The sequence below is a fragment of the Canis lupus genome, chromosome 1 (genome assembly GCF_011100685.1).
Source record: "Canis lupus familiaris isolate Mischka breed German Shepherd chromosome 1, alternate assembly UU_Cfam_GSD_1.0, whole genome shotgun sequence".
NCBI lineage: Eukaryota > Metazoa > Chordata > Mammalia > Carnivora > Canidae > Canis > Canis lupus.
In genome coordinates this window covers 27604278-27620961 of record NC_049222.1, presented here as the reverse complement: position 1 = coordinate 27620961, position 16684 = coordinate 27604278, and the positions used below count along the sequence as shown (strand labels likewise).

The window sequence follows — 16684 nt, the reverse complement described above, 5'->3', positions numbered from 1 at the left end:
CTGACACCGAATGCTTGGCCCGGCACAATGCTTTGCCCTTTACCTAGTAAAAGAGGGAGTCTCATAAAGGTGCTGCTTTCCCCTTAGAACAAACAGCGGAAATGCATCAGGAGAGCTCAGCTGTAGGACAGAATGCACATCATGAAGCAGGAGCCACCATGGGATTCCTCAGATGAAAGCCAATTTCAATGAACATTGTGCTTCACAGGCTGCTTCCTCTTGCTCAGTAAGAGCTGCAGAAGGAACATCCCACTTGTGTCTGCTGACACAAAAGAATGCTATGGCTGGGAGATCTTATCAAGCCTTCCTGTGCCACAGTTAACAGAGCGCCAGTTGTGTCTTATAAGAATTGCTCATTGTTTCACAGAGACGACTGGCTCCTTTGGGTGGGATCTGATGGCATGTCAGAGAGTGGAGGTAGGTGGTGCGGGGGGTGGTCAGCCAGTCACATGACCCAGATAGCTGGCTATGGGGAAGTCAGCTGAGGAGCAGTCTTCACTCAGATCTCATGAAGAGCTCAATCTTTATTTGCTCAGATTTTTAAATTTTATTTATTTGTGTGTGTGTGTGTGTGTGTGTGTGAGAGAGAGAGAGAGAGAGAGAGAGAGAGAGAGAGAACATGAGCAGGGAGGGGGGGAGAGGAGAAAAGTGAGAGGAAGAGCAAGAAGCAGATGCCCCACTGAACAAGGAGCCCAGACAAGGGGCTTGATCCCAGGACCCTTAAGCAGATACTTAACCAACTGAGCCATCCAGGCACCCCACCGCTGAAAAGTTAAATCTTTAAAGTTAAAACACGCATATGCCATTTACTTACTAGTGTCTTCAACAGTGTAACATAGAGAGGACAGTCAGGATTTCTCTGTTAGTAGAAGCTGTTCCTTCCTTTTTGATCAATTCACTCAAGCTGCTTGATTCTGGTAAAATGGAAGAGAATAAAAGAGAATTGTTTTGAAAACAGAAATGTGGGATCCCTGGGTGGCACAGCGGTTTAGCGCCTGCCTTTGGCCCAGGGTGCGATCCTGGAGACCCGGGATCGAATCCCACATCGGGCTCCCGGTGCATGGAGCCTGCTTCTCCCTCTGCCTATGTCTCTGCCTCTCTCTCTCTCTCTCCGTGACTATCATAAATAAATAAAAATTAAAAAAAAACTTAAAAAAATGAAAACAGAAATGTATTCACTTAAAACATCTCTGGACAACTTGGATGGGAAGTAAACATTTTAGTGTTTGTGTAATGAACCTCAGAAATATACTTGTTTTATGACGATAAACCTCAGGTTTAACATCATCACCTTTGCATTTAAGAGTACAAGTTAATAAATTAAATTACCTAAATATGGCTAATTCTAAATATGTTTCCTTTGCTTAGAAGTTCATGGCTTCCCAGTTTAGGCTCGTTTTTCTTTCTTTCTTTCTTTCTTTCTTTCTTTCTTTCTTTCTTTCTTTCTTTCTTTCTTTCTTTCCTCTTCTTTCCTCTTCTTCTAAGATTTATTTATTAATTTTAGAAAGAGAGTGAGAGAGAAAGATAGAGAGAAGGGGGAGAGGCAAAGGGAGGGGAGAAGAAAAGAATCTCCAGCAGACTCTCCACTGAGCTTGGAGCCTGACATGGGGCTCATTCCCAGGACCCTGAGATCATGACTTGAGTCGAAACTAAGAGTCGGATGCCTAACTGACTGAGATACCCAGAAACCCTTGGGCCTTTTCTAATAGGGAATATTGATGATTACATATCTAGCTATATGGAGAATAGAATTAGGTTTTGTTCTCTTTCCTCTTCCTCTTTCTAAAGATTTGTTACAGTAATCAGTACATACAAGAAATATATAACTGGCAATAAGATATGCTAAGAAAAAGGCGTGGTCATGAATTTCCTAAAGGGACAATGCCTGAAATGAATATTCATAATTTTTCCTTTTATATCTTCATGAAGTACTTTCTGAAATGATCTTTGGCCTAAATGTACTCATATTCAGTTACTTCAACGAAAAAAAAACCAATTAGTCCCCTCTAATTCTGTACAAGATTCTGAGGATCAAAGTATTACCAAAATACCATTTCTGTTCTTAATATATTTATTATTAAAATTATCAAATGTTGTAATTAGTTATGCATAGATTTGTTTTCTCTGAGTGAACCGTGAGCATCTTGAGGACAGGAGCTAGATCATGTTCATCTTCTTGTCTCCTTTGCCAAGCATAATGTCTTGAACAAACTAGTGTTCACTAGATATTTGTTGGATGGATAGATGATGGATGCATGGATGACAGGTGGCTGGCTGGTTATGCTATAGGGCCTATAGTTCCAAATGGGGATTTGATTCAGGTTATCTACATGGTTCTTGTCATGACACCTGTTAATTCTCCAGGACTTTATTATTCCACTCTTAGATACATAGAATAAAGAGATTTTTCAAGATCACATAGTCCAGATCCTTCAGTTGACAGCTGAGGAAATGAGGCTCAGTGAGTCTAATTTATTCACAGTCCTACGCTAGTAAGTAAGTGCCAGGTCTGGGTTAAAATCCAGATCTCTTGCTTTTCAGTCAAATGCCCGCTACATTATGTTGCTTTCCATGACTCATATTTGAAGGCTTTAAGGGACCCTGTGGAGCAATCTGTCACTCTTGGCTTATCTGTGATAGGACCTGGGGCTAGAGCAGAAAAAGGTGAAAGGAGCCCAAAGGGCTGCTGAATTTATAGGTTGATGGTATTGAAGAAAGGTAAGAACAAGAATGACTCATCTTTATTCAGGTGGATGTCATTCCATGTTTTTCTCAGAATATGCCACACTCAAAATTCAGTGGCTATTCTATTCCCTCCCTAATCTCCTAGACAAACTTTGGAAATGGTGCTGTCCAGCCCTATTCCACTGGCCAAGATTTCTGTTTGATGCAGCCTTTCAAAGCCCTTTCCAAAGAAGCTCATGCTGTCCACCGAACAGCGAGGCTGGCGTGTCGACAGCATCTCTAGATTTTCCTGTTACTGGGACAGGGTCCCAGCATATCATCTCTGACTGCCGAATTTCTGTTTCTCTGAATTATGCCCAGTCATGCTGCATCTAAATGCCTGTGAGTGATCTGTTCTTAAAGTCCTTTCATTAAGAATTTAACCTTTTAGATTAAACTATTTAAAAATGAACATGACAATACAGATGAATCTCAAAATAATTGTGCTGAGTAAAATAAACCAGACCAAAAAAAAAGAGCATATACTGTTTGATTCCATTTATATAAAACTCTAGAAAATGCAAACTAATCTTGAATGAGAGAAAGCACATCAGTGGGTACCTGGGGAGAGGCAGGGAGAAGGGGTTATAAAAAGAAGGAAATGATTTTTGAGGGTTGTGAATATTTTTACTTGCTTGAATATAGTGATGGTTTCATGTATATGTTACAACTTATCAAAGTGTACAATTTAAATATGTGCAGTTTATTATATGTCATTTATATCTGAATAGAACTATTTTTTAAGAATATAGCCTTTTAAAATTTAACCAAAATATTGTATTAGTCAATACAGTTAGATTCTGACAGAAGCAGAAACACTAGGGTGTGTGTGAGTGTGTGTGTATGTCTGTGTGCATCTGTACCTGATACATCTATCCCAAGTCCAACCAAAACCACATAACTTTGCCCAAAAAGAGGATTCAAAGTTCTTTTTTTTGACTTGGGGTGATGTTTATTCTTAGTGGGGTTCTAGCTGATTCACATTTCCCCTTTGCTATCCTATAACTTATATATTGAGATACTAAGTTAGCTACTATTAACACATGTTAGATAATAAGGGGATGAGAAAGAACAAACAAAAAGTAACTGGTTAAATATATATATTTATATGCATATATATGTATATGTAACTATATAGTCGTATCATAATAAAGAAGAAATACAACTATTACAGTGCTTATGTCTGCAACTGGTCATGTTGGCATTTATAACTGCTTTCTTCCAGTACCCATTCCACATTCCCTTTGTCCTTAGCAAAGACCTCAGCTAGTTGTCGATCTCTGCCTGAGGAGGTGAACCAAACCTTCATTCCTGAAGGGTCTGGGCCAGTAGCAGTCCTACTAATTGAGTCGATATACCTAATACAGGATATGGGACTCCTGAGAGACAACTTAGAAGATTTTAGCACGGGAGACACACTCCCCTTTACCTCTGCGCAGAAGCAGCCTGGGTTCAGTCATTCCCTTCTTTGCCTGTTGATTCAGTGGCATGAGTCAACTTGTTCAGGGGCGCACCAGTTCAATATAATCATCATTGGGTCCCCTGGTAGAAGCATGCCTCCTTTGGGAACTAAGACTTCTAGACCAGCGGAGTCTAATATTATAAGGATGAGAAGCAAAAGTTTAGCAGATCACTAGGGATAACAGTGTGAGGAGCCTTTCCCATAGCCACCCTTTATTCCCAGATCCATGAATCCTGGCCATGAGAGAAAAAGAAATATATATTGGATGATGACTTAAAGCATACTTTGCATTCTGGACAACTGACCATAACCAAGTTTTCAAAAAGCCATTTTGTCAGTCTATCAAGACAGCTTCTTCTGATCATTGAGAGATATAGTAAGACCAATAAACTGCATGAGCCTATTGCTGTACTTCATTGGTGAAATAAGTTCCTGGGGCAGATGCACTATATGCAAGCAAGGCATATCTGTGTTCAGAGTTAGTGTCTATTCCAGTTAGAACAAAGCATGTCCCTTCCATAAAGGAAGTGATCTGATCTAGTGTAATCAGCCTGCCAATAGGTGGCTAGCTGGTAGCTGGGAATGCTGGCATGTAAGGGGCTCTGTGTTGATTTCTGCAGTTAGCAGACTGAGCACTGAATGGTGGCCATGGCCAGATGGCCTTGGTAAGCAGAAGTATATGCTTCTGAGCCCACGTATAACTTCCATCTTTGCCACCATCACCACTTTATTCATGAACCAATTGGGCAATGATGGAATGGCTCCATGGAATGGCTCATCCTATCCACCTGATTAGTAAATATTCCTCTGTTGAGTTTTCTCTTTAGTAAACATTCACGTAGAACCTGAATATCATCACATGTCATGCCCATTTGGTGAGGCCTATCAGTTCCTCTAGATCTCTTTTGTCACCAATATTTCAATTATGTTCCTTCCAAATCTCTGACCTTCCAGCTAAATATTAACCATGGCCCATGAATCAGTGTAGACTTACACTTCTAGACACATCTCCTTCCAAGCAAAATGGACAATCAGGCGCCTGCTCAAAGTGCCACACCCTGAGAGTGTTTCCCTTCAGCACTATCCTTCAGGGCCATCTCAGAACAGGGCTGTCATGCTTCACCTGAGCATTTTCTTTTCAGCTGTCCACTTTAAGTGGCATCTGCCATTTATGCACAATCATGTGTACACTAGGCCTGGGTTTTTTCTTCCTCCATCACCTGGTTGCAGGAGTTCCCCAAGAGATCATAGGTACAGGTTAAGAGAGAAAAGACCATCAGGAGTGGGGGCCATGGGTAGCTGGACCCATGCAAATATTTGTGTTCACACTTCCATAAGAATCTTTCCTATGACCCACCTTAACCAGAAACATACTGGAACAGGAATTCTGGGAAAGGTAGTTTATCCTAGCCAAGTTGACACATTACAAATTCACTACAAATACAACTTATAATAGATTGCTATAGTAGATCACTATAGTGTAGAGGATACAATTAAAAAAAGAAAAAAGATTCTGGTATGATCTTCTTTCCCGAAGAATCCATCTAACAAATGATTCTTTTTACCTACAAGGCCTTGATTCCATGGAGTATCTATGTGTGCTCTGGTACTGGGGAGATTATCAAAAGACAGTTGTTTTCAGAAACACATATTATTTTTAAATAAATAAATGCTTAGAAGCTTGAAAATATATTCACAGTTTGAATGTATTTATCAATTGGTTTTCCAGAGAGACTTAAGTTTGTTTTGGTTTGAGATTTCTTTTTTATTGCTTCATCTTCAAAGAATTAGAATTTGCTTTTAGGTTAAAAAGTGTGCTGCAGGCCAATGCAATGCAATATTCTTTTGCATTTTAATGAAAAGAAAGTCCCAGAATTTGCTGTCCAGGATGCCTGGAATGCTGGTCATTCTGGTGCCGGTGAATGATCATTGTGATTTCAGAATGGACTAGTTCCTGAAGCGGAGAGAATTGACTGTCCCAATCTGTGGATATGTTCTTGTGCAGACAGCTCTCCTTTTCTTTTGTTTCTGAAGTCTGTAGTCTAAGAGGGAGCTGACATCAACTTTTATCTCTTACATATGAATCTATGATTTTCTCTTACAAAATAATAAGACAATTGTTCTGTACAAGGAAGTAGTGTATAGATGTGTGTGTGACATGTCAAATTTGCAGGGACTTATAGGACAGAAGTCACAACAGAGAAGAACTAAAGGAAGAGAAAGTACAAATGAGACAAAGGGAAAGAAGGTTTTCTTTTTTTTTTTAATTTTTTATTCATTTACGATAGTCACAGAGAGAGAGCGAGAGAGAGAGGCAGAGAGAGAAGCAGGCTCCATGCACCGGGAGCCTGATGTGGGATTCGATCCCGGATCTCCAGGATCGCGCCCTGGGCCAAAGGCAGGCGCCAAACCGCTGCGCCACCCAGGGATCCCGGAAAGAAGGTTTTCAAATCACCCTTCCTTATCTCAAGTCAATTCATGACTTCTTGATGAAGATATTTGCCCACCCAATCATGCTGGTGTTTCTAAAAATTCCCAGCACACAACAACTATCAACAACTGTCTCAGACACAAGAGTTGGGAAAAGACCACAAGTGGGAAAGATGTTTAAGTGCATAAACAATGTTACCACTGCAGTGACAGAATTGATCATCTCAGCTAATGTGCCAAATTGAAGGATTAAAAAAAGGTATGTGGTGTCTATGACATGGTATTGGCTGAATAATTACTTAACAAATACAATTGGATGTTTGATGAAGTAAGGAAAGAGCCACATTTGCTCTTTATATAGACATTTAACAAATGTTTGGTCCTATCCCAAAATAATTCTGATTTTTTTCCCCACCATTTTGGTCCTTGAAGCTTTAAAAGCTCAAATAAAGTTGACCCTTGCAATCAAAGCATTTTAGGATCACAGTGGACGGAGACCCCGGACAACTGGACAAAGGAGGGAGGAACATAGTACAGAGTGGAAAGAATCATGGAAATTCTCCACCCATGGACTGGACACACCCTTGTGCAAACAAGGCTTTTGGGTAAAGGCTGTATATTAGAAAAACGTGATAAAACATTTGATAAGCCTTGAGAGCCCTAAGAGAATAAGCAATAAATTCTTCTTTTTTTCTTAATCCTCCAAAACTCAGTACCACATCCTGAACAGTCGAAGGGGAAAATCCTGTTGTCCCGTTTCCAAATGTCTATTTCCTTTCTGAAGCCTCAGAAGTTTGAGCTGCTGTCCAAAGCGAAAGGCCACACGTCAGCAGTTCTGCTCCTGCGTCCATCTGCCCTTGTCCTAACCATGTGCGACAGCCACCACTGACTGGCAGGCTCTGACAGGAGGCGCCTGGCTGGTCCTTGCAGGAGGGCAGGCACTTTCCCTCTGGCCAGATGCTGTTTCTCCAGCTCTGCAGTTTGCTCTGCATCACTCAGGACAAGGCAGAGAGGATAGATGCAGGCTCCTCTTGAACCATGCTCCCTGCAGGCATCTCCCAGTGCTTTGTAATGGGGAGTCAAATGACCCAGGTCCCTTGAGAGCGCTTCCTTCCTCCAGCATTTCTTTCAACCACTTTGTCAAAAAAAAAAAGTCTTTAGATTTTTATGGTTATGAGAATAAAATAAAATTGCTTACTCCGTTGCTTAATATTAAACACTCAGATAATCTCAAAGGTGGTTTTAAATATCTGGCTAAGGATAAGCTGCATTTTTCTTAAAAAGGGAATGATCCATCTCCTCCATTTCCTTTTGGGTTTGACTTCAGACTGCCAGGCCCAGGAGGGTATGCAGTTTTTTTTTTTTGTTTTGTTTTGTTTTGTTTTGTTTTGTTTTGTGGTCAAATGTTATATGTTACTTTGGTGCTTTACAGCTTTCAAAGAGCTTTTACACAAAAAAATGACTTCATTGGGTCTTCAGAGAATCCTGTGAGGTGGGTTTGGTGGATAGATTGTCACCATTTCTCACCAGAGGAAAGAAGGGTAAACAAGTTTCATAACATGGCCAAGGTCACTCTGCACTTCAGTGGTGGAAGTAGATTCCAACAGAAGCATCTATTTTTTTTTCAGTTTTTCAATCTATTTTATCACCTCTGAAGGACAGGTGCATGCATCATCCTGACTCAATAGGTTAAATCTCTGCAAATATACAACTACAGTGTGGTGGTCTCAGTAGCTATGCTTAATGGGTGATAGCTGTTTCCATATTTCCATGTTATTTTTTCCCTATCACTGTTATTTTCTTCCCTTGTCAGGATCCCATTTGCCATTTGTAAAAGCGAAAACATCCTCTTCTGTTTCTTCTGGTTCTTTCTTCTCTCCCTCTTTTTCTTTCCCTTTGTCTCCCTCTCTCCCTTTTCTTTCCCCATTCCTTTCTCTCTCTCTCTGTTTTATTTTGTTTGTTTTTTGCTCATGTATTGGGGGCTGAAAGTAACACATTATCAGGATATGAGAGAACTAGGTTTGAGATTTTACAACATCATATCTCCTTATTTTTTAAAAAAGATTTATTTATTTATTTATTTATTTATTTATTTATTTATTTAAGAGAGAGAGAGAGAGTTCGAGCAGTGTAGGGGGAGGGGCAGAGGGAGAGAGAGAATCTCAGGCAGACTCTGCCTTGAGCGGACCCATGAGATCATGACCTGAGCCGCAATCACCAATGGGACACTTAGCCAACTGAGCTACTCAGGCACCCCCAATTTCATATAACCTTAATAGATCTCTGTAATTTTATTTGTAAAATTGTGTTTCCTAAAATAATGATTTTTCTGCAGCAGTGAAGAATAGAAAAGGGAAAATGTGATTTTTGTGCTAATCAAAAAAAAGTTTACAGTGAAATGTTTTTCGAGAACTACCTAATTTGTAGGTTTCCTTATTTTAAAGTTACAGATAAAGTGATCAAACCCAGGTCTTTGGTCTATAAGCTAAATATTTAGTGATTTTATTCTCTAGTTGATTTCTATTAGTCTCCTCAATAAGCCGTTTTTCACATGAAATACCAGATGGTTTATCCAAGATTTAGGAAAGAGAGAAGTCAGGGTTTTAACAAGATGATCCTTTCTTCACCATTATTAATACCTGATAATTTCTCATGTTGATGGCATTATTTCAGTTCAAATATAACAATCAACAAAAAAGTACCAACAAAAGAAAGGAGAACTGAGATGGTCATTCCAACACTCTATTTTTCTGGTTTTCTTTGTCAAGCTCAGCCATAGGAGGAGCTGGGGGTGTTTACTAACTAGAAATGAGCTGCATTTAGATACTGTCTACAAAGGTTTCTTCTCGGATAAAGCCCTTATTTTAGCGTTAGAACCATGGGTCTGTAGACTTATATGTTCTGAGCACAGCTGCATAATTAGTAATCATCATTAATCATTTCTACTTCTGTACTTCTATCGCCAACAAAATTACAGCAACCTATATTTTTAGTAAACTTTAATTGCAAGTTTAATTTGATAGTTATTTATCATTTTAAGAAGCAGTGTGCTGAACTGATTACACAAATCTAAAATGATGTTTCTGAAGATAGAAACAAAGCTTTTCATCAGGAATAAATAGGATGTTCAAAAGAAGAGTATTTTCCTCTTGGCAAAAAAAAAAAAAAAAAAAAAAAAAAAAGGAATTAAAAAGAGAGGGGAAAAAACCCTAGAAAATCAGGCTCCCAGGCTGCTTCTACCTTTAATGTGAAAATGACTATTCATGTGGGACAGCTTTGGACTGCCTATTGGAAAATGCATACCAAATAACGGATGTATAATTTATGGAACTGATTGCTTTAAGCAGAGAAGCTTAAAAATGAGTTTTTGCAACACAGGTGGTTCTCATGAGGCAAATGCATACTAATTATTCAGAATTGAAACCTACCCATGAAATATACAACAGAAAGGAGAAGAAACTTACAGGAACGTTGAGAAGTAAAATGTTCCACCTCTCTCAGAAATATTTTCTTGTCTCTTTCTGTAGGAAGAGATCAGATGGTTGCTTATACTCCCCCCCTTCTCTCTCTCTCTCTCTCTTTTTTTTTTTTTTTTTGGTTGTTTATACTCTTGAAACCTCCATTAGAAAGTGAGACTGAACAGTTAAATTTCTCTCATGGGACTGTGTGTGGATGTTCCTGTGGTGTTGAATCAAAATCCTCACACTGTCTTGGGTGAACGGAGGAATGCATGCATCAACTGGAACCGAGAAACATTCTCTCAGCCAGGCCATGAAGGGGACAATGGCTTATGTCATTATTAAATAACGCCATTAATAAACTCAAGAACAAAAGTCCAATGAAGATAAAAAAAAAAAACATAGAATTATCACTATCAGACTTATATTATGTCCAGAAGAACCGAATGAGAAAAATCAAGCCACATGTTGTCAGCAGCCTGCAGTATGCAAGGAAATGGTCTCAAGAGGGCTCTTGTGAAAAATGTCATGAAATGTAATCAGACACCTGTTAGTACAAAAGGGCCTTGAATCTTCTTAACTGATAGAGGAGGACAAGGGAAAAGGGACAGTCTTTAAGGTAGCTAGAGACCTTCAATCATGTGCAAAAACTGGTGATTTAAAAACAAACCACCAAAAAGAGTACATATAATGTCATAGCAAATCAAGCTGAATATGATAAGTCACACTCCACAGAACAAGGAGTTCCAAGGAGAGATACATTGGATTTTTCTAATGTTCTACAAAAAGCAATGCATCCTTCACTTAAACCATATTCTTGTTTTTGTTATGTTTTTGTGTCCATCTTAATGTGTTCTTTGGAAAACAAATTTTCTTCAATTTAAAAAGAAAGAGGAAGGGCTCTCAAGAATAGAATGGATAACAGAGAGTAAGATAGTCTACAAATAAATTAACTTCTGGCTACAAGTGGCCATAACTTGCATGAGTCTCAAAAGCATAATATTGAGAGCAAAAACAAGTCATAGGAGAATGTGTATAATGTGATTCTATCTATACGAAGGTCAAAAGTAAGTAACATTAAAAAATACATTTATAAGAATCCATCCATAAGTGGTGCAGCTATAAAGAATAGCAAGGAACAACCAATACAAAATTCAGGATTATTATTTCTTGGAAGGAAGGAGTGAGAGAGGGACATGTGATCAAAGAGGAGGCTGAAAAAAAAAAAAGAAAAAAAAAAAGAGGAGGCTGTGTGGGGTTATGTCATCAATACTGGCGATGTCCTATTATTACTTATGCTGGTGGTGGGTATGTTTGTTTTATTATTGTTCCTTAAACTAAGTATAAATGTTCTCATATATTCTTATAAATGTGTGATTTACATATTTAATTTTTTTCAAAAGAGATGGGTCAGTTTTTATCATTTCATTTCTCTTCTCGAAATTCTAACATTCTTATCTTCTGAAGGTTAGTGTAGCCTTTGCCCAGAGACAAGTATAAAGCCTTTGACATGATTGACCTCAAGACCTAGAGTTTCCAGACTCGGAGACAATGCTGCCCTTAAGCAAAAAATAAACAAAATAAAAATCAGGAAAAAAAATCCCTGTTTGAATGATTTTTAAAAGTTGGCATCCACTTGAGTGCCACGGCCTGACACTCAAGGCCTTTTCCTCGCTGAATCCAATCTTTCTAAGAATATTTTTCAGAACTTCCCCTGTGGGCCTCCTCCCTTGTTAAACATAGTTCCCCGGGCAAGCCTAATTTTCCAGCTTTGTGCTTTTGGTGATCTCATTCCAGTTACCTGCATTTTCCACTCTCTTGATGTTTGACCATCCTAGTTTGACCTCTTCTGGGAAACCACCGCGATAACCTCATAACCTCAGTCTGAAGTGTTCTGGCTTTTTCCTGAACTCTTTAGCGACTGCCTATTTAATTCTTCTAGCAGTTAACCTTGTGTACCTTATAACACCTGCATTTTCACCAACTGGATTCCTTTTCTTCTAGGCACAGAGTAGGCTGTAGTTCCCATCCTCCCTTGCAGGTGGCTGTAGCCATGAGATTGTGTTCTGCCAAAAGGAATGCAGACACCAGGAGCATCTACCTTGTCTGGCCTGGCCCTAACACCTCCCAAAGAATCCTCCACGCCCACTTTCTTCTCTCATCAGTGATTGCTTACCTTGGTCTCAGGGAAACATTTTTAGTGCTCTGGGGAATTGCAGGCTCCTATCAGAAGTCAGCAAACTTGCTCTGTAAGGGGTCAGATAAGTATCTTAAGGCTTCTCAGCTGCTGCTGCCTTCTACAACCCTTTAAAAATGTAAAAAATTTTTCTTAGCTTCCAGAATTGAGTTGGATTTGACCTGTGGACTATAGTTTCCCAACTCCTCCTCCAGGTAAAGACATCTTGAATTTCAGAACGTCAGTATAAAGTAGAGTCTTCCTGACTGCCTCCCATCCCCCAGGCTCTGCAACTGACTTACTTGGATTATAATGGGAATATTTGTTACTAGACTTAGCTTCCTCTCATTCATACCAGGGAGACCTGCCAGGGTCAAATGCAGTAAAGAGATAATATATACCTGGTAAATTTGAACCAAGTAGAGCTTCATATTCAAGAAGTTGGGGACCATTCATAACTTCTCCACCACAGTGTTGCTTTCACTGGAAATATCTTACTTGCTATTCCCCTTGGTGTAGTCCTTGTCTAGGAAACCATCATGACCAAACCAATCTGCCAAGGTCAGCGCAGCCTGCTTTAAAATCATGGCTTTGAAATCCAGCAGAAGAAATTGCCAAGTGGGAAGGAGAATCTGAAATAGTAAACAAAGAAAGAAGATGTGTGCTTCATCACATAAATTGAATTTGCAACATGGATGGAAACTTCAGGTATGTGTGACTCATAGTATTAATGTTTTCCCCAAGCTTCATAACTTTCCTCGTTCTTTTCTCCAGTTTTCTGAAATAACCCACATCTATGATTTTTTCTTCTTTTTTCTATATTCTCAGTTCCCACTGATGCACAGAACTCACTAGAATTGACATGCCCAGGCAGCCTTTGGTAGCAAGTCAGAGTGGTGCAATGAAAGGTCCCAGGAGGAACACACCTCACCACAGTTCCATTCCCTGAAATACCTTGCCAAGATGCTGTGGTTCTTCTGTGAGAAAGCACTCCTTCATCTGTATCAACAAGTTGTTCCCCCTAAGACAGCCGATGTGTTTGTTTTGACCCTGAGTAAGCCACTATTTCCTTTCCTTTGTTAGCATTTTTCTTTTGCTCCTTGAAGCTACAAACTACCTCAAGGGCAAATCATTTATTCCCCCTATGCATACTCAGTCCTCACTTAATTGCTCATGTACAGAACTTGAGAGGCCCAAAAGGAAAAAACACCACCAAGCAAAATGCCAACAGGCTCTTATACATCTTTCTGTAATGTACTTCTAGAACCAAAGAAACGAGGTGTCTTTTTGATTGTGTTATAAAAAGCAGAAGAGAAAAGTGATACCTTCTCTACAGTTGTCCATCAAAAGATGAATGGATAAAGAAGATGTGGTCTGTGTATACAATGGAATATTCCTCAGCCATTAGAAATGACAAATACCCACCATTTGCTTCAACGTGGATGGAACTGGAGGGTATTATGCTGAGTGAAATAAGTTAATCAGAGAAGGACAAACATTTTATGGTCTCATTCATTTGGGGAATATCAATAATAGTGAAAAGGAATAGAAAGGAAGGGAGAAGAAATGGGTAGGAAATATCAGAAAGAGAGACAGAACATGAAGACTCTGAACCCTAGGAAATGAACTAGGGGTGGTGGAAAGGGAGGAGGGCAGGGGGTGGGGGTGAATGGGTGACGGGCACTGAGGGGGGCACTTGACGGGATGAGCATGGGGTGTTATTCTGTATGTTGGCAAATTGAACACCAATAAAAAATAAATTTATAAAAAAAAGAAAAAGAAAAAGGGTCCTCTGTGTTTTGGGACTCCTATCTTCCTATCCCTGGAAGCATATTCATACCAATATCCTTTCACTGGAATAAGACATGGAATAGATCATCATTCTCAGCAACCACAAACAATGGACTCTGCATGGTTTATTTATATGGAAGCTTTGGTCCTACCAGTCTCCTTTAATTATCTGGTTGGCTAGTATTATTAAATATTCATAATTCATTTGTTAACTCTTCCATGGAAATAGCATTTCACTCAGACCTCTGAAAATTGTCACTGTGGGGCTTTAAGAAGCAACAACAACAAAAAAAAAACCCAACTGATACAAATGACCTCCTTTCTGGAGGTAGATCACACCAGATCACACTGCCCTGGTAGATCACACTTGGTAGCTACAGACTTTATAGTGCTTGTACTCGGGACTAGGACACAGGATGCCCCAAGCTTGAGTCAAATGCTTCCAGAAAGCACAGGTGGGGGTGGCCAAGGTTTGGGAAGAGAGTAAGGACTAGCTTTCACCATTCCATAATGAATGAATTCTGGTCCAGTGTGTTTAGTCTACTCTAGAATGACCCAAAGGCATAGAGTAGACTTTACTTTGTGCTCACTCTTCTAATGTCTTTCTTTTAATGCAATTATTTAAAATATAACTCAATAGAAAAGAGTTAGGTTGCCAAAAGTTTCTTGAAATGCTGATTTCATAGGAAAGCCTTTCCTTATTTGAACAATTTGGGGGGATTTGTAGCATGATATTCCTCCCCCACCACTCCAAAAAAATTGATGAAGAGGTGAGCAGTTTTAAATTTTGAGTATCTGAAGAAAGGCCTTGGTCCTTTTGAAATATTGTTTGAGGAAATTCATAGAAAGTTAGAGGAAGCAACCATGTTCTTAGAAAGTGCCTTAGTTGAGATTCAATTGGGTCAGTTCTGAGGTTATTCTGGGAGCTGGATGCATTTGTTCTCTCCCTGAATCACAGATTCTGACATGTGATTTTACAAGTTCTTGGCTTTTTTCTAAAAATTGACAGGCATATGGAAAAGCTAATAATTCAGTGAGTAAAATACGCTTATGTCTGCATACAACAGAGATGAAAAAAGGTGCTCTTTTTTACTGTGAATCTTCCAAAGAGTATTAAAAATGTAAACCTGAGATTGACACAGAGAAGGTGCAAAAGATTTTGGCCCTTAAATCTTCTCTGCCATTTTTCATTGTCATACAGTGTTTTCATTTTCCTTGAGAGGAAACAATTTGGAGCTCAGCTTTTGATTGCTATGCCCTATACTTCAGAATTTCTAGAATTGAAAAAGGAAAGGGGGTTTTTAGAAAAATGTGGCTTTTGTGAAATATAGTCATATTTACTCAAATGGTGATTTCTATATCCCTTCTAATTTAAAGATAAGTTTTTTTTCTTTTTTTTTCCATGATCTTTCTTTTTTTTTTAATTTTTTTTTATTGGTGTTCAATTTACTAACATACAGAATAACCCCCAGTGCCCGTCACCCATTCACTCCCACCCCCCGCCCTCCTCCCCTTCTACCACCCCTAGTTCGTTTCCCAGAGTTAGCAGTCTTTACGTTCTGTCTCCCTTTCTGATATTTCCCACACATTTCTTCTCCCTTCCCTTATATTCCCTTTCACTATTATTTATATTCCCCAAATGAATGAGAACATATAATGTTTGTCCTTCTCCGACTGACTTACTTCACTCAGCATAATACCCTCCAGTTCCATCCACGTTGAAGCAAATGGTGGGTATTTGTCATTTCTAATAGCTGAGTAATATTCCATAGTTTTTTTTAATTTAAAGATAAGTTTAAGGATCATTGTCTGATAGATGATAGTGATGTCTCTTATGAATGCATGGATGAGAATCAGATCTGACATCTTTGAGGAGACATGAGTAGAACTTATCTAGCCACTAATACTTTCCCTATTTTCTATAACTCTTCACAATGATATTCCAGCTGACAATTATATTTGGAATGTAACTGTCAAACTATAAAAATAGCCTCATAGCCCATAAAAAATATGTCATCTTCAAACTAAAGATGAATGCTTTTTTTCAGATCGTGGACAATCCCATTGCTAGAGTTGTGGTTCCATTGGTCAGTAACTGGACAGAAAACTATCTACCAGAAGTGCAAACTTAGGTAGCTAATTTTTGAAGGAATATATAAATTCATTGAAAGAAAGAAAATTATTTGTGCTAACAGACTTTGCTGTGAGCAGTGGGACAAGAACAGAGTCCACCCCCCTCACCCTAACTCCCCGGGAGCATGGATTTCCTTTGCCCAGAATCCTTGTTTGTCCATCTTTGCACAGCTGCTTCCTTCCTGTGGGGACTCTAGCTCAAAGGTTGTCCTGGAGTCATCTTTCTAACCACTCAATCTAAGTAGGTCCCTATTATATAGTTGTCTACATAACACTTATCACCAACTAATACTCTTGGGTTTTGTTCATTTAATGTCAATCTCCTTGCACTCAAAGAGTATGCACTTTGTCTTACCTGTTCTATAATCTCAGCATCTAAAGTACCTACTAAAGCAGCTGTTGCAGGTTGAATTGTATCTCCCTTCTGAAGATGGGTCGACATCCTAACCCCAACACCTCAGAGTGACATTATTTGAAATAAAAGCTGTTATAGGTGCAATTAGTTGAGAT

At 39.1% G+C, this 16684-nt stretch overlaps 1 long non-coding RNA gene across 8 annotated transcripts in view; it reads left to right on the top strand.

The window, feature by feature from the left end:
- The window catches only part of LOC106558449, a 107687-nt gene that overhangs the window by 41678 nt on the left and 49325 nt on the right, over window positions 1-16684 (top strand). For 5 of the 8 annotated variants that reach the window (XR_005353522.1, XR_005353524.1, XR_005353523.1 and 2 more), the window contains exons 2-3: window positions 12770-12958; window positions 13079-13304. This is a non-coding gene — a long non-coding RNA (uncharacterized LOC106558449). Of the gene's footprint in view, window positions 1-12769; window positions 12959-13078; window positions 13679-16684 lie in introns of those variants that run through there. The other 3 variants (XR_005353525.1, XR_005353518.1, XR_005353519.1) reach the window with 1 other exon arrangement.